This window comes from Falco rusticolus, chromosome W, assembly GCF_015220075.1.
Source record: "Falco rusticolus isolate bFalRus1 chromosome W, bFalRus1.pri, whole genome shotgun sequence".
In the NCBI taxonomy this organism is placed as follows: domain Eukaryota; kingdom Metazoa; phylum Chordata; class Aves; order Falconiformes; family Falconidae; genus Falco; species Falco rusticolus.
The window spans coordinates 5,646,825-5,674,443 of record NC_051209.1 but is presented as its reverse complement, the minus strand read 5'-3'; the positions used below and the strand labels follow the sequence as shown (position 1 = coordinate 5,674,443).

General features: G+C 39.7%; 1 pseudogene; it reads right to left on the bottom strand.

Moving 5' to 3' along the window:
- Positions 1 to 285: 285 nt before the first annotated feature.
- LOC119140915 overlaps positions 286 to 27,619 on the bottom strand; it is a 59,254-nt pseudogene continuing 31,920 nt past the window's right edge.

Below are 27,619 nucleotides of genomic sequence, written 5' to 3'. Positions count from 1 at the left end.
TAGTAGAGAACTTCAGTAGTGCTATCTCAGGATGTGTACTAATTTGCATTAGAAGTGAGAAACTGGTAACCAGTCCTGTGTATGATGAATGAATATGCAATATACTATGAAGTATAAAACGTGGATAGAGGAGGGGAGAAGTAGGGGAAGATTCCATCGTAACTCCTGGGATCAGTTGACGGGCTGAACCTCTCTTCTCCCCCATAGGGACGCCTATTGGGTAAGAACTTTGTCTTATGCATGCTTAATAACTAACTCACGCTAGCTGTTATTAGCGGTTATAGTTTAGTTGTATGTAGTTTGGTTGTATATCATTTCAAGTTTGCTTTTGCAGACAGTCCCTATCACCTGCAATCACGAACCTTAATTTGTCACAATTTTATATTAAGAAAGAGTGTTATTCTGTAAACTGTTAGTATTAATCCTTTGTGGGTGCTAGCAGTTGCTGGCAGCAGGTAACATATTTGAATAAAGTGGGAAGACCCACTGAGGGGTCCCCCTGATGCTGTTGGTGTGTTTCCCTGAACAAGTCAGTCAAATTGCCCTCTGATCCAGTGAGACTGTTCAGTGAAGGGTCCCTGTAATGGGACACTGACGACAGACTGGTCGGGCACAAGGGTCTCAGCTTTCCTGGGGCACTAATAGACAGATCAAACACCTGAGGTTGAGAGGATCCCCCCCCCCCCCCCCTTTTCATGTGACACCATAAAAAATATTTACTTACATAGCAATTGTTAGCTGTACTTGAACGTTCTTTCAGCAACTCATTTAGCCTAATCCGATGATAAGTCTGTATTTAAAATGAAATTTGTTAGGAAGATCTTTTTTTTATATATATAAACTAGAAAAAAATAATTTAACCAAGAAACAAAACCCAGTTGTGATCAATTGGTATGTGTCATTTATAGAAAGCATATACTTTATCCCTCAGTTTGGTAACTTGTTCATTTGTCTGAGATATCTATGGTTCAAAGGCCATGAGAGAAAAAAAAAATGGTAAGCTTAGGAACGTGCAAATAAGTGAAATACTACAAAAGCTACTTTTAAGATAGTCCCTTTACTAATGATATCGTCCTTCACAACTGCTGGAAGCAAGAGCCCCCTAAACTCTCTCCAAGGTTTGTTTAACTATTTCCTGTAAGCTAATAGGAAGCCACTGTTACAGAAACCCCACCTTTGTTTGGCAAGCCTCTCCCTGTAATGGACCTCCTTTTTATACTACTGTATCCTTGCTTAGCATCTTAAGCAGCTCCCCACCATTCTACTACTGATGACTTCTTAAACTTGTATTCATACAGTCATTTTCAGTTTTCTCTTTCACATCAGCTATAGTGCTTGTTGCAGCAAACATTTGGAGTTAGCCATTTCTTATAGTTCTGTTGTTCTCAGGTCAGCTGAAGTTTTGTTAGCCTGCTGGCTAGTGTCTGCAGAAACAAGCTATCAATCAGCAGACAAAAGAATGTGTTGCTGCAAGTATCTCACTGAAAAGTTTTGGGGTTGTTTGTGGACATCAGGAACAGCAAAGAATTAACTAGTTCATTAACTATAAAGATGCTGCTTTCCATGAGTTATTCATAAAAGCATCTATGGAAGATAATAACAAGAATCAGCTTATTATATCCACAAATGCCAGTAGGAGGAGAGGAAAAAAATCAACATTTAGCATAGCTATTCAAAGAATACAGCACCTTTGTTTTGTGAAGCTCAAGTTCATTATCTGTTATCCTCCAGGGTTCACTCTCCTTCATTTTATCTACAACTTCTTGCTCTTTATCATCTTCATGAAGTCTGAATGCTTCTATCATTTCTTCAAAAGCTGCAATACTGGAACAATAAAGAGAACAGCCATATTAAAACAAATATGGTACTAGTCAGTATATCAGCAACAACCTTCATGCTATGGGAGAGAGGAGTGAGAAGAGTGGCTGGAAAGCTAGCTGGCAGAAAAGGACCTGGGGTTGTGTCTTGGTTTCAGCTGGGATCGAGTTAATTTTCTTCCCAGTAGCTGGTATAGTAGTGTGTTTTGGATTTGGTGTGAGAATAATGTTGATAACACACTGATGTTTTTAGTTGTTGCTAAGTAGTGTTTATACTCAGTAGAGGACTTTTCAGCTTTTCATTCCCTGCTAGAGAGAGGACTGGAAGGGACACAGCCAGGACAGCTGACCCAAACTAGCCAAAGGGGTATTCCATACCATAGAACATCATGCTTAGTATATAAACTGGAGGGAGTTGGCCAGAGCCTGCCAATCGCTGCTTGGGGACTGGCTGGGCATTGGTCAGTGGGTGGTAAGCAACTGTACTGTGCATCACTAGTTTTCTTTTCTCCCTTCCCTTTGGATTTTATTCCTCTCCCCTTCTCCCTCCTTTTCATTATAATTGTTATTATTATTATTGTTTTTATTTTATTTAAATTATTAATTAGTTTTTATCTCAACCCTTGAGTTTTACCTTTTCCCCAGTTCTCCTCTCCATCCCTCTGGGGGTGGGGTGGAGGAGTGAGCAAGCAGCTGCGTGGTATTTAGTTGCTGGCTGGGGTTAAACCATGACAATGATCTCTCTGTCCTTGTATCAACCCATAAGATTTTTCATCTTACTTTTTACCCCTGTCCTGCTGAGAAGGGGGAGTGAGAGTACAGCTTTGTAGGGGTCTGGCTGCAGTCCAAGGTTAACCCACCACACAGTCTAAAGACCAGAAATTTAAAAAACCCAATGTTATAAAATAGAAAGTTCTAGAATCATAAAATAGTTATAGCTTATTTAATTTCTCGCGTTTTTCGGGAACTATGTTATAGGACCTACTTTATCAAAATTCTTAAGAACAAAATATTCTAAATTCATGAAATAAATGAAGACTTCACCTTACAATCAGGTTTTTTGGGGTGATTTTTTTGAGACTTACTTTTCTATCTTTGGCTTAGTATTAATATCTCCAAGGATGATGATGTCTGAGAAATCTATCTGAAATTTGCTGAGCAAAGTAGCCATCCTGCATCAGAAAAACAAGCCTTTATACAGCGAGCATTTCTTTTATAATTTACAAGGTAGTCAGGCACTTGGTACTAAAAACACTAGTTTGAAAACAAAAACAAACACCACCCACACCACCCCTCAAGTGTGATAGAAGTAGAGGGGAAAAAATCCCTGTTTGAACAGAACTATTATACAAATCTGCCATACTGCTACAGATCAACATACTTCGGAAAATAAATTTTTAAAAGCATAAAATAAGAGAAGAGCCCTTCCTTAAAGCCCACCCCAGAAAATATTTGAGGAACAGAGACAACATTAGTGCCAGACAACATTACAGAAAAATTAGTGTAACCTGAGGTATCTCATTCAACATAATTTGGGGGAATGGAACTATTCTGGTGGAGGGAGAAGAGAGTATGATTAAACCTCTGCTACAGAACAATTGAAAGAAGGCTACTTGTAAGAGAAAGTCATCTAATGTATACTATGTTAGCATTTGAAATAAAATTTTTAGAGGCAAACTTACGCTCTTCTGTTATGATCAATACTGTTTATTTTTCCACCAACGAACACTCTGATCTTACAATCTTTCCACTTTTTCTAGGTTGTAAGAAGATAAGGAACTGTCCTGGTTTCAGCTGGGATAGAGTTAATTTTCTTCATAGTAGCTGGTGCAGTGCTGTGTTTGGCTCTGATGTGAGAACAATGTTGATAGCACACTGATGTTCTTAGTTGTTGCTGGGTAATGTTTATACTAAGTCAAGGACTTTTCAGTTTCTTGGGCCCTGCCAGTGAGAGGGCTGGAGGGGCACAAGAGACTGGGAAGGGACACAGCCAGGACAGGTAACTGAAACTAGACAAAGAGGTATTCCATACCATATGACATCATGCTTGGTATATAAACTGGGGGAAGAAGAAGGGACGGGACGGGACGGGACATCCAGCATTATGGCATTTGTCTTCCTGAATAACCATTAGGCATGATGGAGCCCTGCTTTCCTGGGGATGGCTGAATGCAGGAGCGGGCTGGAAACTAGGACCATGCGTGGCAATCAGTTAGCTGAGGGGAATGTGCTCGAGCTTGTCTAGACAACAATTAACATGATGAGACATGTTTACAGAGCACAGGGGAGTGGGAGACGGATGGCGCCAAGGAAAGGTAACACCTTGCTGTTAATTGATGGTAGTTAACCACCAATCAGGGATTGCCTAGTATGCAAGGCTTAGCTTCAAGAACCAATCTGTTTAAAACGCGCAGCTTCTGAAAGTGTATAAAAACGCGTGCTTCTGTACAATAAATTGACATTTGCTTGCATCAAGCTGCGTCCCGTCTCTTCATTCGCCGCAGCTGAACACCTGCCTGCTGATGGGAAGCAGTGAATGAATTCCTTGCTTTGCTTTGCTTTGCTTTGCTTTGCTTTGCTTGCGTGTGTGGCTTCTGCTTTACCTATTAAATTGTTCTCATCTCAACCCTTGAGTTTTACATTCCTTTCTGATTCTCTTCCACATCTCTCTGGCTGCGGGGGGAGTGAGCGAGCAGCTGCGTGGTACTTGGTTGCCAGCTGGGGTTAAACCACGACAGGAATCAACAGTGTCAAACCTGCATTTTGACCAGTTTAGGAACGTATCAGAAAACATAGTATCTTCTAAGAAGAGCGTTTAATAGTACAACTTTGTAATCTATGTATGGACTGAAAGATATCTATCAACAATTAATTCAAAATCACTTCAATATTGTTTTCCAAACACTTGTTGATAAAGTACAAAGTACATTGCCTCCATCATCAAAGAGCCATCGGACATCAATATTGCTTTTGCCTTGTTTCTTTTGAAACTGGGTACTAACATGAAGAAGTCTTTGGTCAGCCAAATCTAAAGGAGAAGATGGGCCATTTGAGTCTGGAAAAAATATCTAATGGCAGGTTATTTTTTAACTGTTTTGCTTAATAACCCCAAAGCCCAAATGCAACATCTTAATATTTTGTGATATCTGTAAGTTGAAATAGAAGTAATTTTAAAATTTTCTTTTTCTAGACTCCAAATTTTGATTGAATAGATATATACTAAGCTATATTTAGGGAGTTCACAAACTCACAAGTTCAGCAGCTACAGATTTATACCTTCAAGTCATCTAGCTGACATTTGACAAATAAATAATTTGCAAGAACTTTACATAGTCATTTGCCTGAACAATTTAACTAATATCACATACATACTTCAGAGCATTAGATCATGTGCTGTTGCATTGCTCTTGCATGACAAAAATCTTACTCCCCTGAGAAACATATAGACTCTAATTTATAAATAAGAACCACCTCCTAAGCACTGTTCTTCATTCCTTAAATCCATTTTTTTTTAAGCATCTGGTCAATAGAAAAGCTAGCTCCCACTGTTGAAATTCTGTCTTTTGTAGAAAGTACTGTTTTACATGTGCAAGGCTCTGAAGCACAATATAGACTAGTTTTGTGTAACCAGGACAGCTGTTGTATCTAATGTATAGATACTTATTAAAACAAGACTACAATGGCATTTTCAATTAAATACATATAAATATATAAAAGAACTCTAGAAAAAAACCTAACTGATTTCCCTTAGCTTAAATCTGCATTTGAACAAGAAACATGAGTTTGATATTCATCTCAGTCCTTGCCTTATTAGGAATTTTTAAATTCAGAGTACATCTGTGACTGATTTAAATTACTATACTACTATATTGCATACTGGGACTTCTTCCAAACTGCCATCTTGTACTTCAAGCTGAAATCTCACTTTCCATTATTAAAAAATAACAGCTTCTAGCTGTCAAAATTATGAAGTAAATGTCAAAAGAGTTGGATGTATTTTAGTCGAGGCAAAAGTATTTGCTTAACTTTCAAAAAAAGACTAAAATAAACCAAGAACTGCTTAATTCATCCTAATTAATCTCTATTCATACTATTTGAATGACTACTTCATGTTATTTCAGACAATAATCTCACTGTTTGTCTATATTATCCTTTGCTTTGTAAGCTATTGAACAATTCCAAATACTATACCAACAACTATGGCTTCAGAAGATCTATTGAATAGACTGAAACAACCCTTGAGAGTATAACACTAGATAATCCTTCCCTTACTCCTAAATCAAGTAGTGATCCAGTAAAATGCCTGAGACTCAGAGAACTAAGCAAGCTCCTGGATACATTTCAATATAAATTATAAAGAACAAAGTTAAAAAAAAGAATCAACAAAACCCACTCAAAACCAACCAACCAACCAAAAAACCCCAAACCACCCAACAATCATATTTTGGATGCATACACAATCCTACTGTGCATACACAGTAACATCCTGTTCTGGGAACTTGCACAAACTTTCATTTTACTACAACCTAATCCTTGAAGATGAACCGACCATATTCCAACTCAAGTATAAAGAAAAAAATTAACATTGTATGGTTGATATTTTCTCTCTCTGGTACACACACACATGTGCATATACAAGAAAGAGTGTGAAAGGAAAATAAAAATTAATAACGCGAAAGAATGATTTAACACAAAATGGTGAAAAATGCCTGCTTTTTTTCAACAGTGACTGCATTGGAGTCTTTCCATCCTCCTCGTCCTCTGGAACATGTTTAAAAATAAAAAATGAAAAGGTTAATTTCCTTTGTGATGTTAATGAAAACACAACTGTTTTATATTAAAAAAAAACCTTAGAAAATAAAGATGTAGAATGAAATGGGTTTTCATATGAAAAAAGCGTCCTAAGAATGACTTGTACTTAAAAAGAAACGCACCCAAGAAACAAATCCAAACATTTCTCATTTAACTATAAAGTCACTTTAAGCTTTTTCCTTAAAAAGAGGAAAGACAGTTAATGTTAAAGTATCGTATCTTGAATTATTTGTGCCTGTTAATATGAATATAATAAAAAATTCTAGTCTGAGGTAATGAACCCTTCATAAATTTAGTAGCACTTTCAATATATAGCTTTATGGACTGCTTCTCACCAATCTCATTAACTATTTAAAACAAAAAAAATATTCATTGTAGTTTGTAGTCTACCAACTATTTTATTTAGAGGCCTAGAGCTCAAAGATTTATTTTATGTACTGGTAAATTCTAAAACAAAATACTTAAATGATTAGACATCAATGGCTAGAAAAGCATAAGACACTTCAGTTCCCCAGACCAAAAAACCCAACCTTATCTAATTCCTTGGGGGAAGGTGGGGGAGAGAATGAAAACAGAACCAGAGAGAGAAAGAGTGAGAATTCAAGTTTCATTGCTAACTAGAAAGTTACCTTTATGTAGAACAGGAGTGTTTTCACTAGATGACAGAACAAAAGCTATAGAAAAAGCATCTGTCTCAGCCTTCTTGCTATAATCCACTTTTACTATGACATCCTTGGAACATGTAGATTTTTCTTAGAATGAGAGTATCTCTTATTTGAGGAAGCAAAGAAATGCATTATAAACCACTTCTTTGTGCCAAATGGTATCAGACAGAGATATGTGACTGTACTGGAATAGTTCACAGTTGGTTAAACTATACTACAACTGCTATGCTATGGAAAACAACAAAAACTTATAAAAACTGATTCAAAGTACAAAGAGGCTCCTCCTTTGAAAATAGCTTTAGATTCCTGCTACTTCCTTCCCAGATTTTTGGTGTCTATCGCATTACTGTAGGTTAAACATAAAACAGCTAGCTACTACTGAGAAAGTACAAACTTCATGTTTATATTATATGCATATTTTAAAAATGTAAAAGTATCAATACACAGTACCTCTGGCATAAATAGAATTTGAAAAAATTAAGAGCTAAACAGAAACATTGGCTAGAAATTTTTCTCATTTTAGCAAAAATTTTCCTCCTTTGATCAAAAGGAAAAGCCTTTAGGACACCAACCACCCCCCCCCAACTTTAATAAAAGAAACAATAATTACAAAAGACAGCTACTGATACCAGAATAATGTTAACTAAGCATTTGTATAGCGAAAGAGTTTTTCAAGTGTTGCTAATGGAACTCTATGGCTGACAAGATGCCTTAAGTATGAAACGTGTGGTAAAGTTATCACATTCTCTGCTATTATATTAATGGTGTCACACTACTAATTCTATCTGACATGGAGACCTTGGTTTTTGTTTAAACATATGTGGGGGGAGGATATTGGTGCAACATTTTCCATGCAAAAGGAGAAAAAATACAAAGTCTAACCCCAAGTGGAGGATGAGCCTTAGACAAGGCCCCAGCCACGGCCCAGACCACCAAGTTTTCTTCCAGGATTGGCTTCAGTTGAGCTACTTGATGGTTGAGTTGAAGCAAACTCAACACAGACCCCCGTGGATACTAATAAGACTTTTCTGACACCTTGAAGTTATGCTTTCCCAATCTCAGCAGTGTCCTGTGTGAAAAACAGGCCACTCCTTACTGTTTTTCTCATACTGCTTTGCCCTCTTGTACATAGCAATAAGTTCTCTGCCTCTCCCTAAATCCTAACACCTTTGTATATTTCCAGGGAAGGAAAAAACATCCTCTCTTTCCACAGGGTGCCACCTACACAGCATGAGTTGCATGCCACAAGCAGTCTTCCTCATTGTAGCCACACTGCATGGAGCAGGCTACAAACAAATTATACATTATCAATTCAGTAGACAGTTGCCAATGAAGTTCAAAGGCTTCCTTCATGATTGTGCTCGAAATGCAACTAAAATTATGCTAGTGGACTTAAGAGAAATACCTACAAAGTGCAAGCAAGTCTTCTACATTGAAAATACAAAACCTTTCCAAACTTAAGACAGACTTCTGTTGAGGTCTCTAAGCTGCTAAGGTAAGGGGAAAAAAATACATAACAGTATTACTGGCTCATGCAACTTTTGCTAAAATATTTTCTTAATTTCTAGACTAGGGTCTTAAGTAATTGATGTCAATTTGGTAGCCTCTTTCTTTCAGTAACATTAAGTCATTGGGAAGCAAGTACATACAGCTTACACATAAAGATAGTTGTATATATATTAAAAAAAATTCTGTTGCTGAACATAGGGTATACTTCTTACAGATGTCAGGCTGTGTTGGGTTTCTGTGGCAAGGTTTTTGGTAGCAGGGAGGCTTCAAGGGTGAGTTCTGTGAGAAGACACCAGAAGCTGCCCACATGTTGGACAAAGCCAGTTCCAGCCAGCTCCAAGATGGACTGGCCGATGGCCAAAGCTGAGCCAATCAGTGACAGTGGTAGTGCTTCTGTGATAACATATTTAAAAAGGGGTAAAAACTGCTGTGCAACAGCAGCTGGGAAAAAGGAATGAGAATATGTGAGAGAAACAACTCTGCAGACACCAAGGTCAGTGAAGAAGGAGGAGGAGGAGGTGCTCCAGGTGCCAGAGCAGAGATTCCCCTGCAGCCCATGGTGAACACCATGGTGAGGCAGGTTGTCCCCCTGCAGCCCATGGATGACCACAGTGGAGCAGATATCCACCCTGCAGCCTGTGGGGGACCCCATGCTAGAGCAGGTGGATGTCCCATGCTGGAGCAGGGTCCTGGCAGAAACTGCAGCCCATGGAGAGGAACCCAGAAGGAGTGCATTTTCAGGCAGGACCTGTGACCCCGTGGGGGACCCATGCTGGAGCTGTCCATTCCTAAAGGACTGCACCCTATGGAAAGGACCCACTCTGGAGCAGTTCTTGAAGAACTGCAGCCCATTGGAAGGACCCATGTTGGAGAAGTTCATGAAGGACTGTATTCTGTGGGAGACCCCACACTGGAACAAGGGAAGAGCATGAGGAAGAAACAGCAGCAGAGACAAAGAGTTATGAAGTGGCTGCAACCCCCTTTCCCCATCCCCCTGTGCCACTTGAGGAGGGGGGAGGAGGCAGAAGATTTTGGAGTGATTTTGAGCCTGGCAAGAAGATGGGAGTGGAGGAAAGGTGTTTCTAGATTTGATGTAATTTTGCATTATCCTACTCTGTTATTAATCGGCAATAAATTAAATTAACCTTTCCCAAGTCAAGTCTGTTTTGCCCATGACAGTAATTGGTGAGTGATCTCCCTGTCCTTACCTCAACCCACAAGCATTTCTTTGTATTTTCTCCCCCTGTCCTATTGAGGAGGGAGAGTGATAGAGCGACTTGGTGAGCACCTGTGAGGAGATTGAGACACGGACTCCTGAATCTGACCAGAAGACCCTTTATTAGTCCAAACCCCATGCTTATATATCCTCGTTCGTTGTTCATGCGCAACATACTAAAATATCATTGGTTAATCAATACTGTTCACACACTTCTTGGCTACATATAATTGGTTAATTACTAAGCTACAAACGTACTGAACTTCTTGCATTTTTTTTTCTCTCTTCTTTCTTACCTCTGTGAGTTTCATGTTCTCAGCCAGCCGCCGAGACGTGGCATCACGCATCCGCTCCAGCCTTGCTTCATATCCCATTTGTCTTCTGGGTATTCAGCCAACCTTATCTTACTTTCTTTCTTCTTTAGCCTTCAAGGTCCTTCACAGGAATCGTGGCCCCCAGCACTTGCCATAAAGCTCTCTACGATTCCCCCTTCTTTATTTTGAACAGAAACAACATACAGGTTAAACTGCTTTTGAATCATAGATCTTATACAATTCAACATACAGGGAATAATCATCAATATAACTACAATTACAAATAACAACATTCCTCTGTGTATTGTAAGCTCCTGCAACCATCTGGTGATTCCCCATGACTTAAAAAGATTCCGCAACCAATCTCCTGATAGTTCATGCTGTAAGTCATTTGACATGTCCTTCAATTTTTGTAACTAACTGTGAATTGACTTCGAATGGTCCGAAAGGTTCATACAACGCATTCCTTAGCACTGTTCACTTATAGGCTACTCTCTACTGTTCATGCTGTTTCCTTATCTTCTAGAGGTGAGATCACATTCCTCCTTTGTTTCTGTCTCATCCTGGTTTCTTCTCATACTCCCTCAAATTTATTTAACTCTTTGCAGCAAGATCTCAGCTGCACATCGTCAAAGCAAGGCCACAGCTGCACATTATCAATGTCAAAACAACCCACTGTCTCCATACTGTACAATTCCCCCTTTTAGGTTTTGGTTTTGTTTTGGTTTGGTTTTTTTTCAAAAAGTTGCTTTAACATGTTATGGACTGTTCATTTTTTAATTTTTTTTTTCTCATTACTTAATTACCAATTTTAGCCTTATTTTATGTGTACATTTGTACATTTCAATCAGGTTCACAAAATGTAAAACTTTTCTTATCAGCGCATTTCATACAGAGGTCTACATATAGGTTTATGATTATTTATAAGAACATGCAATAAGCTATGGAAATTTTATTATAATATTCCATCAGAAACTTCTAATCAAATAAATGAGCATGAGAAATTGTGTTTAACCTGAAAATTCTATATATAAGCTGTTAAGAAACATTTTCTATCCTAAAAAAAAAAAGAGATAAAACCTACTTAAAAGCTCTTGAAATCTTGCACTTGGGCGAGTGTTCCACTGTGCCTCCATTCTAAAGCATGGAAGTGGAAATTGTGTAGAACAAAGCTGTACTTGAAATAATTGTTCAACTGTTATTGCTGTTTTTCAAAGAACCTGAAAGCATACAATGAAAACTTAGAACTAAACAAACAGCTGAACGGACACCTTTAGATCATTACTGGAATTAAATGTAGTCCTGTATGAACCATAAATCATCTACATGTTAAATCACTCTTCTCCATCACTGTTGTCACTGTCTTTGAGCTTCATAACAATACCTAGGTCATGATCCTTTAGCTTAGGCAACTTCATCAGGTTAAATATACAAACATCTATTTCTAATACAAATTTGTAGAATGCGTTCTATCCACAAGACACTTTATGGAGAGATATTATGTTGTATTGTGTATGATCTATTAGAAGTGAAAAATGGTGTTCCTGAAAGAAAACGCTTCTTTAGATCATAACTTTAAAACTGGTTTTGCACCTGCTATACTGCAAGAATACCCTAAGCAGTACTGTATCTTTGTGGACTTTGAGATATCTGTGTGATTACATTTAAACTTAACACGCAAGCTGATTTCAAGTATAATTCTAGGCACAAGTATGGGAAATGGCATGCTGTCGGGACACAATCTTTCTCACTTACAAGGTATCAAATGGTATGTTACTCAAGTTAAAGTCTAACTTCTATGACAACTTCATTTTCACCAAAGGAGTTGCAGTTAAGTACACAAACTAATGCAGCTCAACTGAAGTTTCACCGCTGCAACGGAGTACAGAATACTTTTTCCACTGACCTTAAAGGTTGTGGTGGTGGTGATGAAGGTGTGACAGATATTTGACTTTTAACCCAAAACAAATTTTCAGCTGTGTTAAATTCACCTGTACACAAAGAACACTTATTCCTTCTGAAGCACCAGCACAGTCTTTTCACCTTGAGCTGTTCCCAATTTAGAGGTTAAGAAAAAAAAAGAAATAATTCAAAAGATATTCTGTCAATATGCTGATGCAGTTGTATGTTAAATTCTGGTCACACTGAAATAGGGTTATGTTCTAGCATTTATATATATGTAGCACTCCATTATAATTTATGAACAAAATTCAGAAGTCCATTTTATCTCAAATTGCTTGGAATTAGATTAGGTTGGAGTTGTCATCCTAACATCTAGTTTCCACATTTTACCCCTTAACCGAAAAACACACATGATGAAAAAGCATATTTCTAGAAACAGAAGAGTAACTGGAAAAAGTTCTTATGTTCACAATTGTTTTTCTAAGTCTTATTAAAGTCACTTTTTTTTTAATGCAACCAGACACTTTACCTTAACAGAGAAGCCCATATTTACATCTCTGAGCCCGGACACAAACCGCAGCTGCATGCACCACCAGGCTCAGGGCAGGAACCATTCATGCAGTTACATAGCTATATATCACTACAAGCATGCAGACACCTATTTATCACTAGATAACCATGTTCATCTTTCCTACTCTCCTTCACAATACCTAGCTGTTCTCTCATCTCCTGTTAGGTGAGATATTCTCCATCTTCCTCTCCTATATCTCTCTTCAGACATTGTCTATCCTCCTCTTCTTTGCTTGTTAATTGCAACAAGGCAAAGGTTATGTGTAGCTGGGTGACCATGACTTGATTTATGTTATAATGAACTAAACGCTGAATACATGAAAAAAGGCATGGGAGACATAAGGCAAACATCAATAAGGTGGTTAAGGTAATTATAATAAATCCTGTAATACTTTTGATCCACGGCCCAAAGTTTCCCAGCCGTGAGAAGAGACCAAAGGCATCCCGCCCCTGGCTCTGCTGCAGATCTTTGTTTAAGGCTTTTAAGTTTTGTATACTTTTGTCAATTAATTCAGAATGGTCACTCAGATTCACATAACACATCCTATCAAAGTCTTCACACCCATGTCCCTGTGCCAATAATAAAAATCAATAGCATCTTGGTTCTGTAGCAACATATGACGGACAGAATCAACATCTATTAAAAAGCCAGAAAAAAAAATAGTATTTGTAGTATTACTTTCTTTAGCAAGCTAGCAGCCTAATTTACTAAGCAAGTTAAGAGCGTGTACTATTCCTACAGAAGAGATTAGAGAAGCAAAAATGTGTTATGCTGCATTCCAGAACTCAACCTGAGAGTTACAGTCTGCTGTGAGTTCTGCATTACAATCATTTGACACATGTTGGGGTTGCAATTGAAAGTTGCCCGTTTACAATTTTCATTGGCATTATCATAGCTAGTTGTTTTAAAAGCAACCCTTGAGCTTCCTCATGCTCGACTTGTTGCAAAATATTCTGAAGCCGATCAATAAAGTTAGTATATGACTCTTTAGGACCCTGCAAGACTGTGGCGAACGACTCACTAGAGGCTCAACCAGACTCCCGCATCCGGACTGCCTTAATAGCCATCTCCTTCATTTGCAAATAGTTGTCCCTGGGATACTTTGCCTGAGTCACAGAATCGGCACAATTATTTTCTCCAGCCAACTGTTCATAGTTAACAGCAATTCCCCGATTAAGGTTTTCAGTCAAGGCCACTACACATAGCTCACAAAAATTAGATAATCACATCATTTACTGCATCAGAGTTAGTACCATACAAAGCAATGACTTCCAGTCATGTGGTGTGAGTGTATAAGGCTCTTCAATTACTTAAAGAAGGGACATAGCAAATGTACTATGAATCCTCCCTTCCTGCACTGCTTTGTTTAACTCTTTAACAGCCTCGTATTGCACAAGCTGCCACTCTGGAGGTTGATTTGTCTAACAAAATACTGAACATGCCACAGCGACTCCCAAATCTCCTCGCTTAAGCTCTTCCCACTTGCATTCCTGCCACCAATCCCTCAGACCCCCTTTCACCCTCCCCGAAAATACAGTCAATGCACCGGGGGAGGGAGGAAAAAGGTCTAGCTCCTTTTCTGGATCTATAGGACCTGGATCAAAAGGTTTATCAGTGTCAATAAAATCATTGTCCGAGTTGTCCTGTTCCAGTGCTTGGTCCTGTGTTGTGAGGGTTGCTGCAATTAGTGACAGGAGCTTTGGGGGCAGAGACCATCGTTGACAGTGTGTCGAGAAGAGTCGCACTGTCGTTGGAATTTACAGCTTCCCCTGGTTTAGCACTGTTAGTAGAATTAGTCCACACTTGGCGAAGAGTAGTCAGAATTTGCCACCAAGGTGCTAAATGCATTCCCGACGCGGAGTCCCCCTGCGCAGCATCATCATACAATTGTCTGCTGACCACTTACCAGGCAGGAATTTGCAAAGTGCCATCAGGTGGAAAGTCCAGCACTTTGTCACGGATCCATTCTAACAGTCACTAGCTGCGGACCCATCATCACATTCTCTAATCAAGTTTGTGTGAAAGGAGAATATAGTTCATTTTGCATTACAGTTTTCTGTAGTTCCTTAATCATTTCCCAGTGAAACGCCTGATATTGGCCTGGGTGTCTATCTTGTAATACCATGGGAAACACGTGCACTCCCTCTTTCATACTTTCCAAGTGCACTCCCCTCCACTCTTTTTTAATCCGTCTCCCGATATCATTTTCATTATCACTGTTGCTTTCCTTATTAGCACTCTGCCGCACCACTTGCTTCTTCCTTACTTTTGACTGTTCCTTTTTTAACTGTAAATCCTCCAATCGTAAATTTAACAGATTTTCACCTTGTCCATCCTCATCTGAATCCTCCGACTGCTCCTTCTAGTTCATCAGAAACATGCTCAGTGTCAGCCTTGCTCTCACTCGGCTCCGTCGGCTGAGCAACATCTTGTTTTGTTGTTACACTGGCTTCCTGCCCCTTCTCAGTCTCCGACCAAGCCTCCTTAGCAATATCTGCAAGCTGTTTTTCTGCACGCATCTCTTTCAATGTCTCGAACACTAATCTCCAAGTAGTCATTACCTGACTAGCATTCAAGTCTCCTCGAGATGCCTTTTCCCAAATTTGCTCTCCTGCTGACTCTCACATTTTAACATCAAATATTTCTGTAGAGGTTGCTGGGGTGCCTTGGCTCTTTAACCAGGCTAGCAACAGTCCCAGATTACTTTTTTCATATACAATTCCTCTTTTGTGCAAAATATGCTGAAACACCCTTAATATACTTTTTTCTTCTGCAGACATATTTGAACCCATTTTTTAAAGTTTCTTAAAATTTCTTAAAGCTTCTAAAGTTTCTTGGCTGCTCACCTGTATCGATGCGTACAGGCATTGTTTCCTTAGTTTCCTTAGTCCCCGGGGTTTGGGTTGTCTGCCTGGTCCAGCCAGCAGAATGATCGTTCAGCCAAGACGTCTCCTCCGGAACGCAGCCCTCTTCCACGAGCTGTCGTCTTTGTCGCTCAGTTCCGTCCTTATTCTTCCAAGGTTTTGGAACTCCACCATAGGGATCACCATTTGGGGAGACTGAGACACGGACTCCTGAATCTGACCAGAAGACCCTTTATTAGTCCAAACCCCATGCTTATATATTCTCGTTCGTTGTTCACGCGCAACATACTAAAATATCATTGGTTAATCAATACCGTTCACACACTTCTTGGCTACATATAATTGGTTAATTACTAAGCTACAAACGTACTGAACTTCTTGCATTTTTTTTTTCTCTCTTCTTTCTTACCTCTGTGAGTTTCATGTTCTCAGCCAGCTGCCAAGACGTGGCATCACACATCTGCTCCAGCCTTGCTTCGTATCCCATTTGTCTTCCAGGCGTTCAGCCAACCTTATCTTTCTTTCTTCTTTAGCCTTCAAGGTCCTTCACAGGCATCGTGGCCTCCAGCACTTGCCATAAAGCTCTCTACACACCTGGGAGCTAGCCAAGGTCAACCCACCACACAGACCTATTCCTTTCAGTAATTTTTATTCTATGAAAAGAGTGATTTTGGTTTTCGCTAAAAAAACCAAACAAATTCTTCATTTAACATCTTCAGAAAGTGGTGTTAAAATAACAGCTATTTGCCAGAGGAAATAAAATAAATATTACCTTGTCCCTGAAGGTGAGATATGTCCAAGCCCTCTTTTAGGTGGATGACAACTACACCATACTGGATGTCAAAGGCATCACTACACAAAAGAAACAGAAATAAAACACTTTTATAATGCATTCCTTCCCCAGAAACCTACTTTATGCACCCTCTTTGAACAAATTTTAGAGACTAAACTACATTTTAAACTTCCAAATCATATGTTTCTGTTACAATTTTAGTTTCAACTCCAAACTATCAACTGCATTAGTGAACTGAACACCATGTCCTGAAATGCAACATACATAAAGGTTATCTGTTCCCTTTTCTGTCTCACCTATACAAAATGGTCATTAAATAAAAGAAACATGAACAAGTCAGTTGAATTCTGCAGAGACGATGACAAAATCCATTGGGAAATCTAAATTTTGATTTCTTCCATCAAAAAATGGGATTTATTTCAAGGACATCTCCTTGATCTGCAGGCTACACATTTCTGAAGTGTTCCAAAACATTTGGGGCTTAAAAAAAGATATGAAATTTTAATTCAGAATTAAATTAGATACAAGTTTAATGTGCTTATTTCCATTATATCTGATGGGGGAACTTACCCCTTTAAAAAATAAATTAGGAGAAAATTAATTACTGTAGAAACAAGCAATAAGCCTGAACAAATGAATGAACAAAAGTCTGAGGAAAAGGAAGGACAGAAAAATCAAGATTTAAAAGATAAAAATATGAACTTAGTCATATAATCCAGTTTGCATTAGCCATTAATCATCAGCACTTTAAATATACATACCTCATTAAAACAACTATAATTCATTTATCATAGAATGGTTTGGGTTGGAAGGGACCTTAAAGATCATCTAGTTCAGGGGTCCTTAAACTACGATCCACGGGCTGGATACGGCCCCCCAGGGTCCTCAATATGGCCCCCGGTACTTACAGAACCCCCCCGCCCCCCCCCCCCCCCCGCTGGGGGTTGAGGGGGGAAACCAAGCAGTCGCAGATGACTGCCTGCCACTTCATCCGCGTGCCGGCCCCCTGTTTAAAAAGTTTGAGGACTCCTGATCTAGTTCCAGGCCCCCTGCCATGGGCAGGGACACCTTCCACTAGACCAGGTTGCTCAAAGCTCCATCCAACCTGTCCTTGAACACTTCCAATGATGGGGCATCCACAACTCTCTGGGCAACCTGTGCCAGTGCTTCACCACCCTCATAGTAAAGAATTTCTTCCTAATAGCTAATCTAAATCTCCCCTCTTTCAGTTTAAAGCCATTTTCCCCTTGTCCTATCACTGCATGCCCTTGTAGAAAGCCCCTCTCCACCTTTCCCATAAGCCCCCTTTATGTACTGGAAGGACGCAATAAGGTCTCCCTGGAGCCTTCTCTTCTCCAAGCTGAACAACCCCAACTGTCTCAGCCTGTCTTCATAGAAGAGGTGCTCCAGCCCTCTGAAATCAGATAAATGATTCCGAGAAATCCCATGTCCTTTCCTCAGACAGAAATACCACAAGATTTCCGTCATTAAACGCTATTCTTTAAAAGTAGTAAGACTTGATGAGAAATGTTCAAAGTATCAACATATTCCATAATAAATGCAATAAAAATTGACTATGGTATAGGAATAAAAATCTTTTTCCCATCAGTTAACATTTTTAAAACATTCTTTAATTTTTTAAATCTCTGCAGATGAGATGTGTTCCTATTGTGCTCTTCAGAAATTTTAAAAATTCAAACTTCAAAAATATGCTTGACCTATAGTTGCTACATCCTGAGGTTTTTCTGTTGTGGATATGGAGAGCCACATGACTTTATGGCCCTAAGAGTTCTTCCAGCACAAGCCATTACAAATCAATATGGGGGTGGGTGTGGATCCCCTCCACACAAAGAAAAATTAACCAAATTTTCCCCTTATTTTTCACTGCCTTTGGGAGTCCTGCATTTTTCTTAAGGACCTGGGGTGGTGGTAGTGGTGGTGGGAGAGGTTTTGGGGGTTTTTTTCCCTTCTAATCCCAGTTTGGTTTGTTTTAATCTCTACCTGTAATCCTTCTTCCCTTCTTTCTTTTAAAGGCATGGTAACCAACAAGGGTAAAGCACAACTAAAACAATTTAAGTAGCATATCACAACAACAAAATAATCTCTGTATAAGTGCAAGTGTGAGAAGCAAGTTTTGTTTTTCTTAAATATGTTAGTAGTGAAAGATATTATATTAATTTTTTCAATCAGAACTGGTTGGACCTTCACAACTGACAAATTACACTGGGATTTCCTTTCCCATCTGCTTGTTGGCTACTGTATTACTTTGGGTGTCCAGTGCTGTGTATCATTTACAATAAAAATTTGTAGTGGGTTGACCCTGGCTGGATGCCAGGTGCCCACCAAGCCACTCTGTCACTCCCCTCTGTGGCATATGAAGGCACGGACCCCAAGTCAGTGAAGAAGTGAGATCGTTTATTGCATACATAAGTGCTGGTTATATACAATTGCTTATCTACCCAAGTTCTGCCCTGGAATGTGCCTACATACAGCAGAGCACCTGGGAATTTGTCTACATGTAGCAAAGCAGTTGCTCATTATGAGCTGTTCACACACTTGCGGTTTCACTGCCAAATTTGGCCGCTTATCTGTACACTAACAGTTCTGCCAATTCAGTCTTGTTACTCTACCAGGTCAACTTATTTTTGTCCCTTACACTCCTCCTCAGCTGGACAGGGGAAAGAAAAGGTAACAAAAAGTTCATGGGTTGAGATAAGGACAGGGAGAGATCACTCACCAATTACTGTCACAGGCAAAACAGACTCAACTTGGGTAAATTAGTTTAATTTATTACCAATCAAATCAGACTAGGGTAATGAGAAATAAAACCTAAACCTTAAAACACTTTCCCCTTACCCTTTCCTTCTTCCTGGGCTTAACTTCACTTCTGATTTTCTCTACCTCCTCCCCCTGAGTGGTGCAGGGGAATGGGGCAATGGGGGTTGCAGTCAGTTCATCCCGTTGTCTCTGCTGCTCCTTTCTTCTCAGGGGGAGGACTCCTCACACTTTTCCCCTGCTCCAGCATGGGGTCCCTCCACAGGAGACAAGTTCTCCATGAACAACTTCAACGTGAATCCTTCTCATGGGCTGTGGTTCTTCATGAACTGCTCCAGCGTGGGTCCCTTCCATGGGGTGCAGTCCTTCAGGAACAGACTGCTCCAATGTGGGTCCCCCGCAGGGTCACAAGGCCTGCCAGGAGCCTGCTCCAGTGCAGGCTTCACATGGGATCACAGCCTCCTTCAGGCATCCACCTGCTCTGGCATGGGGTCCTCCATGGGCTGCAGGTGGATATCTGCTCCACCATTAACCTCCATGGGCTGCAGGGGGACAGCTTGCTTCATCATGGGCTGCAGGGGAATCTCTGCTCCGGTACCTGGAGCACCTCCTCTCCCTCCTTCTTCACTGACCTTGGTGTTTGTGGAGTTGTTGCTCTCATATTCTCACTCCTCTCTCTGCAGTTGCAGTATTTCCCCCCCCTTCTTAAATATGTTATCACAGAGGCAATACCACTGTTGCTGATCAGCTTGGCCTTGGCCAGCAGCAGGTCCGTCTTGGAGCCAGCTGGCACTGGCTCTATCAGACATACGGGAAGCTTCTAGCAGATTCTCACAGAAGCCACCCCTGTAGCCCCCCCACTACCAAAACCTTGCCACACAAATCCAACAGAATATTTTACTGGTTTAACTAGAAGATGAAAAGTTAACATAACGGTCGATTCATTTTCTAGACTTAATCCTCAATGACTGTAACTCTTAAATCTCAATCTGCTGCCACAATGCTCTCTAGATGCAGAAAGGGTTATTAAATAGAAATTTACTCTGTTCAAACTGTAAAACAGCTACTTATTAATTTCCATATCAGAAAAAAACACTGGATTGAAGATTGTTGGATCAGCAATGTGGAAAACTAGAAAGCATCTGAAAGCAATTAGAAGAAAGCTTGTGTAACTGATCTTCCTGAAATAAAAATTCTTTTACTTATGTTTCATTTTTGTTCATTTGGTAATAAGAATTATCCACATTTCTGCATTTTCTGCTTACTGGAAAAAATTTATATAGGTCTCAACATCTCTAATGTCAGCTTTTCTCCAGTTTCTCTTAAATCCAAGAACAAGGGTGTTGGGTCTCATTCTACCCAGACCAGCAGCCTAAGGAGAACACAAATTAGTTGTTTCAGTAACTTACTTTTAAAAAATAGTTTTCTTTTTTTTTTTTTTTTTTTAAGCATACAAGTATCTTTCAAAGTTTTAGGATAACTTTGCATAATGGAAACACTTCAACATGCAAAGTATAAAAACATTTAATTTTTTTATGTCCATCCTCACCACTTCCATTAAAAAAACCCAAACAAACATGAAACAGGTTGTCCTGGTTTCAGCTGGGATAGAGTTAATTTTCTTCTTAGTAGCTGGTGCAGTGCTGTGTTTTGGATTTGGTGTGAGAACAATGTTGTGGTGTGAGAACAATGTTGATAGCATACTCACGGTTTCAGTTGTTGCTGGGTAATATTTTACTAAGTCAAGGTCTTTTCAGTTTCTTGGGCCCTGCCAGCCATAGGGCTGGGGAGGCATGGGAAATTGGGAGGGGACATAGCCAGGACAGCTGACCCAAACTAGCCAAAGAGGTATTCTGTACCATATGACATCATGCTGAGTATATAAACTGGGGGAAGAAGGGGGGGGGGGGGGGGGGAGCATCCAGCATTATGGCATTTGTTTTCCGAAGTAACCTTTAGGCATGATGTAGCCCTGCTTTCCTGGAGATGGCCAAATACCTGTCTGCTGATGGAAAGTAGTGAATTAATTCCTTGTTTTGCTTTGCTTGCGTACGTGGCTTTTGTTTTGCCTATTAAATTGTTCTTATCTCAACCCTTGAGTTTTACATTCCTTTCTGATTCCCCATCCCTCTGGGTGATGGGGAGTGAGCAAGCGGCTGCATGGTGCTTGTTTGCCGTCCAGGGTTAAACCACAACACAGGTGTACCTGCATTAAATACTGTCCTCCTTCCCTCAAGTCCTCTGCATGCACTGGTGCATAGAAGGACTTTGTTTTGTTTTTAATAAGCCTTTGTTGGTACTTGGTCAGATTACTTAACCGTTCCTTCGCTGCTTGCCTCTTAGAACCCTTTCAAAAGAAGGAAATGAAGGGGGAGAGGGAACAAGAAATATAAGCATCAGTCATAATAAAGCAGAATGTTTTATTTCACTGCTAGAATCCAAATAAAACTTGAAGGACCTCAAAACATGTTTTCCACTGTCAAAAAGAACCCAACCCAATGAAATATCACTCATTAACAACAACAATAAAGAGTGGACCACATTCTCATTTTTAGGATAAGGGTTCCTCAACCTTAAACATTCTTGTTCCTGCAGAGCACAACCACTTCACTAGCTTGTGGCATAAATTTGTCCTCCAAAGCATAACATAAGTCTAGAAGAAAAGGGCTCTGTAACAAAACATACATGGATATAAGATGACTTAATATTAGGTTTTATGGGAGTATTTGTTTCAAGCTGTACTGAAACTGCATTTGCCTACATTTATACATAATCCTACTACTGCTCCCTCCTACTGCTATTTCAGAAAGCCTTTGTCACAGTAGTGCCTCTACTGCAGCTCTATGAAAACTATTTATTGTGAGATTCAGTACAACATATAGAAGCACAACATGAAGTCTGCATTGCTAATCCAAGATCAGACTGTGGAAGCAGGTTAGAGGAGCAAAAAGCAACAACTGCCTGAGACATTAAGACTACCACTGTGTTCTATTTACCATCAAGGGAGATTTAGAACTGGCTTAGTCTCTTATGTTTCCTACAAACCCAGTAATTTGACTTAGTTACCTACACTTCTTCCCTGGACTTCTAGCTTCCACACAGCTATCAAAATCCCTGTCTTGGTTTTGGCTGGGATAGAGTTAATTTTCATCTTAGTAGCTGGTACAGTGCTGTGTTTTGGATTTAGTATGAGAATAATGTTGATAACACTGATGTTGTAGTTGTTGCTAAGTAGTGCTTACTCTAAATCAAGGACTTTTTAGTGTCCCGTGCTCTGCCAGTGAGGAGGTGCACAAGAAGCTGGGAGGGAGCAGAGCCAGGACAGCTGACCTAAACTAGCCAAAGGGAAATTCCATACCATAGAACATCATGCTCAGTATATAAACTGGGGGGAGTTGGCCGGGAGGGACGATTGCTGCTCAGGGACTGGCTGGGCATCAGTCAGCAGGTGGTGAGCAATTGTATTGTGCATCACTTGCTTTTTTCCCTTGGATTTTATTTCTCTCTCTCTCTCTCTCCTTCATTACAATTGTTGTTGTTATTATTTTACTTTATTTCAGTTATTAAGCTGTTCTTATATCAACCCATGGGTTTTACCTATTTCTGATTCTCCTCCCCATCCCACCAGGGTGGGGGTTGGGGAGTGAGTGAGCAGCTGCATGGTACTTAGTTGCTGGCTGGGGTTCAACCATGACATCCCCTCAAATTTCCAAGATTTTAAATTGCATTACCACTTTATATGACTATTTATTTTTACATTGTTTTACCAATGGGCCTACAAGAAAGCTGGTGAGGGACTTTTTACAAGGGTATGTAAGTAATAGGACAAGGGGGAATGGCTTTAAGCTAAAAGAGGATAGATTTAGATTAGATATTAGGAAGACGTTCTTTACAATGAGGGTGGTGAAGCACTGGAACAAGTTGCCCAGAGAAGCTGTGGATGCCCCATCATTGGAAGTGTTCAAGGACAGGTTGGATGGGGCTTTGAGCAACCTGGTCTAGTGGAAGGTGTCCCTGCCCATGGTAGGGGGGTTGGAACTAGATGATCTTTAAGGTCCCTTCCAACCCAAACCATTCTATGATTCTATGATGTGGGAAAATATCCAGATGAAAGTTTGAGATCTGCAGCTTGATTAAGACCAGTCCAAAATATTTCTGCTTCTAGTCTGTTTCATGTTCCAGTTTCAACCGTTCTGTGTCTCCGTGTATTGCAGTGAGTCTTACAGCTTTGGAGAAAGCTACCTTAAGATTTGACTCTGTGTTTCAACTAAAGATTAAAGCCACAATTTACAAGTTTCTGCTGTGATTTTTGAGAGTCCAAGTTTCCTCATTCATACAAAACTAATCAAGTGTCCATGTATTTGCTTATGATAAATCCCAGTCTTTGTGGTAACTTGTATGAGATAGAAATGCAATTCCATCTATTGCAGAAAGAAAAATGTTTTCTTTCAGAGAAGATAGCACTAACTTAGACAGTTAGCTGTATACTGCTGTCATTTTGACTGACTGCTCTGTCCAATGTATGAGAGAGCACAAGACTGAATGACACAAGGACAGAAAAAGGCCCAGATTGTATTCCAGTATTCACTTTACTCCTACAAGTCTTCCAAAGCATTTAAATATCAAATGATCGAAGATACTAATTTTGCTGTTTCCTCCCATACCATACATACGCATATCCTAAAACACAACTTCTACTGCAGGACTTTCATTTAGAAGTGGATAAAAAGTGATGCAAAGCACAACATCCTGATGTTTATGTTAACTGCCATATTAGCTTCCTTAAAGGTGTAGCACACCTAACTGCAAAGGTGGTGACCCCTGCATGAGTGGATCCCACCAGTAAATCACAGTTTTTGCACTTCTCAGGAAACTAACGTCTTTCACTTGAAGAAAATGACAGTTTTGTAAAAAAGTCAAGGTAATTTTTAAGTAAAAAGAAAGAATACACTTACCATATGTACATGGCCACAGATCATCAAGCCCACATTTTTGGTGAAAGCACAGACAAGGTGAAGCAAAGCTGGATGTGAGTTTGAAGCACCTGTCATAATTAAGCACTGAGGTCTAATAACTGTGGATAGGGGGGAAAAATGGTTAGAAGTAATTTCCTCTGGAGCTTTGTTATCTTACTTTGTAAAAAAGAGAGGCCACGAGACTGTAATCCTCATAGGAGAGGTAATACCATCATCTGCTTTTAGAAGATTATGTTAAATTAGGACAAGATCAATCTGACAATTGTCAGCATATGTATGATTAATTGGTTCCAAACTTAATAATCCCACTAAGTCTGAATATTTAAACATTTTAAAAGATCAGAAACAGAATTTAGACAAGACTAAGAGGGATAAATTTCTTCCCCCATTGCTGCGGGCATTTCGGGCGAGCGGGAGTCAGATTCAAATACTCACAGAGTTCAAGATCTGATCCGTTTATTGTACAAACCAGGTAGACTTTTATAAGGCATTCTATAAGCGTGCAATAATGTGGTTGGCTATTTTACAAGCGTATAATAGTATGATTGGTTAACAATTGTTTACTGGGAAGATTTCTGTTTCTGCTTGTTCTGGCATGTAGGCTCCTTTCTGCGGTTTCCCAGCTCCTCTTATCACGTCCCGTTGGCCTTGCTTTTGAGCAAACATCTGCAATTTGCTCCTTTTTCTTCATCCCACTGTTCTGGCCGTAACCTCGTCTTATTTCTTCAGTATTTTTCCACTTGCTTCAGAGTTCAGTATAATCATTCAATACAGCAAGAGCCCCAACACCTCCCCCTTTCTTTTTAAATACAGCATTAATACTGCGTTCCACACAGCTCTGAAAACATTGTAAAAGGCAAGGCACTAAAAGTAACAAAAGAATAACAAACAACAATATAGACAGACCTTGTTTCAATAAATCCCTCAACCACCCTCAATTCTTGTTGAGGTAAATAAATTGATACATTTAAACGGTAAATCAACTGTTGCAAAAAATACATATTTTTAACAAGTGTAGTATTCCACCAGGTACAGTTATCACTAAAGCCAAAATTCGTGTCATTATACTTCTTATCTAACCAACCCCAATATGATTGATTTATAGCCGTATAGTTTACTCCCAAAGGCTCAAAAGCTAGTTCAAAGCAGAAACGCATTTCTTGTAGGTGACATCTGAAGCACTTTTTTTCCTTTTTTTTTTCTTTTTTTTTTTTTCCTTTTTTTTTTCTTTTTTTTTTCTTTTTTTTTTCTTTCTTTTTTTTTTTCTTTTTTCTTTCTTTTTTTTCTTTTTTCTTTCTTTTTTTTCTCTTTTTTTTTTTCTTTCTTTTTTTTTCTTTTTTCTTTTTTTTTTTCTTTTTTTCCTTTCTTTTTTTTCTTTTTTCTTTCTTTTTTTTTTCTTTTTTCTTTTTTTTTTCCTCTTTTTTTCTTTCTTTTTTTTTCTTTTTTTTTTCTTTCTTTTTTTTTCCTTTTTTTTTTCCTTTCTTTTTTCTTTTTTTTTTTTTTTTTTGGGGGGGGGGAGGGGTTTGTAATCAAGTCCGTATTTTTCCTTGAGAAGCTTAAGCTGTTCCTCTTGTTTCAGGAGAGTTTCCAACTCTGATTTGTCGAATAGGTCCGTATTTCCCAAATAAATCATACATTTCCTCCGCTGTGATTTTATACGGCAGGTTCCGAATATAAAGGATCCGATTGACCTCTGGGGGCAGCCAGATGTTAGCTCGCTTGGCCGCTTGCACTGCCATGGCGCCGATCGGAGCGGGGGGGGGGGGTGGAGGGGGGGTGCCGCCTCGGAGAGAAACCGCGGCCGGGACGGGGCCTGCCGGGCCGCACGCCGCCGCTCGCCGCTTGTTCCTTTTCAGGACACCAGGGTGGTAATTGCGCGACCATACCCCTTACAGCTCGATACGTGCGAGCCAAAGTCTTTACCCCCTTAGTCCCAACTTGCACAGATTCCCATAAGTCCTCTCCTACTTTCTTCCATGTTTCATTATTATATACATCTTGCGTAGAAGCAAGGTAACCACGGCGGCGACTCCAACATAGCAGATCAACTACTGCCTGCCGTGAGACTGGCGTTTCAGTTTTTTCTGCCAGTTTCATCAAACTGTCTACAGTTGCTTTTTCCACCACTGATGCAGTGATTCCCATCCTGCTTAAATTTCCTGACTCACCGGTCAGCCGTGCACGTTCCGCCTTTCTTCGGGCGCCCAGCTCTCTCTCCGCTGGCAGCAGGATCCTCGCCGGCTCCGCAGCTTGTAACACGATCCTTAATGAATCTTCCTGACTTTTAACCGATCCTGTCGACCCTCATCGGATCACGTCGGGGGTCACCAGATGCTGCGGGCATTTCGGGCGAGCGGGAGTCAGATTCAAATACTCACAGAGTTCAAGATCTGATCCGTTTATTGTACAAACCAGGTAGACTTTTATAAGGCATTCTATAAGCGTGCAATAATGTGGTTGGCTATTTTACAAGCGTATAATAGTATGATTGGTTAACAATTGTTTACTGGGAAGATTTCTGTTTCTGCTTGTTCTGGCATGTAGGCTCCTTTCTGCGGTTTCCCAGCTCCTCTTATCACGTCCCGTTGGCCTTGCTTTTGAGCAAACATCTGCAATTTGCTCCTTTTTCTTCATCCCACTGTTCTGGCCGTAACCTCGTCTTATTTCTTCAGTATTTTTCCACTTGCTTCAGAGTTCAGTATAATCATTCAATACAGCAAGAGCCCCAACACCCCATCTTTTAAGTCACATCCTTTTACATGTTCTGGCTTAGATTCTCTGTCCAACAGAACTGGAGCCATATGCTTTTATTGCTATCATTCAGAAGGAACAACCAAACTACTGTAAGTGAAATAAGTTATTCATTATTCATTCATTATTCATCCATTATTTCATTATTAATTGATCTTTATAATAAATTTTAGAAGTTGAAGTATACAGTCTCATTCATTTCAGAAAAATTTTTTTTAAACCATAAGAATCACTAAAAGTAATTTGTCCATCTGTCTCAGTCCCTACAACAGCTGCAGTTCATTTTCCATACTAGAACCAGTTAGTTTTAGGATGTACCTCTACAATTCAAAACATTTTTTGCCATGGGTTAGAAATCAGTGTCAGTCTAAAAAAGAGTAACAAAAAAGTACTCCTAAAGCCAGAGTACTTTTAACTGGCTCATGTGGAGATCTATACCTCCTCTGGAAAATTATTAGAGAAGTTTATAACTCAAAAAGCTATTGTATTGGGTTTATGTGGCAAGGTTTCAGTACCAGGTGGGGCGGAAGGGGTGGCTCTGAGAAGGGAAAGGGGCTACCCCCATGTTAGACAGAGACAGTTGCAGTCAGCTCCAAAACAGACACACTGCAGCCCAAAGATGAGCCAATGAGTGAAGCTGGTAGTGCCTCTGTG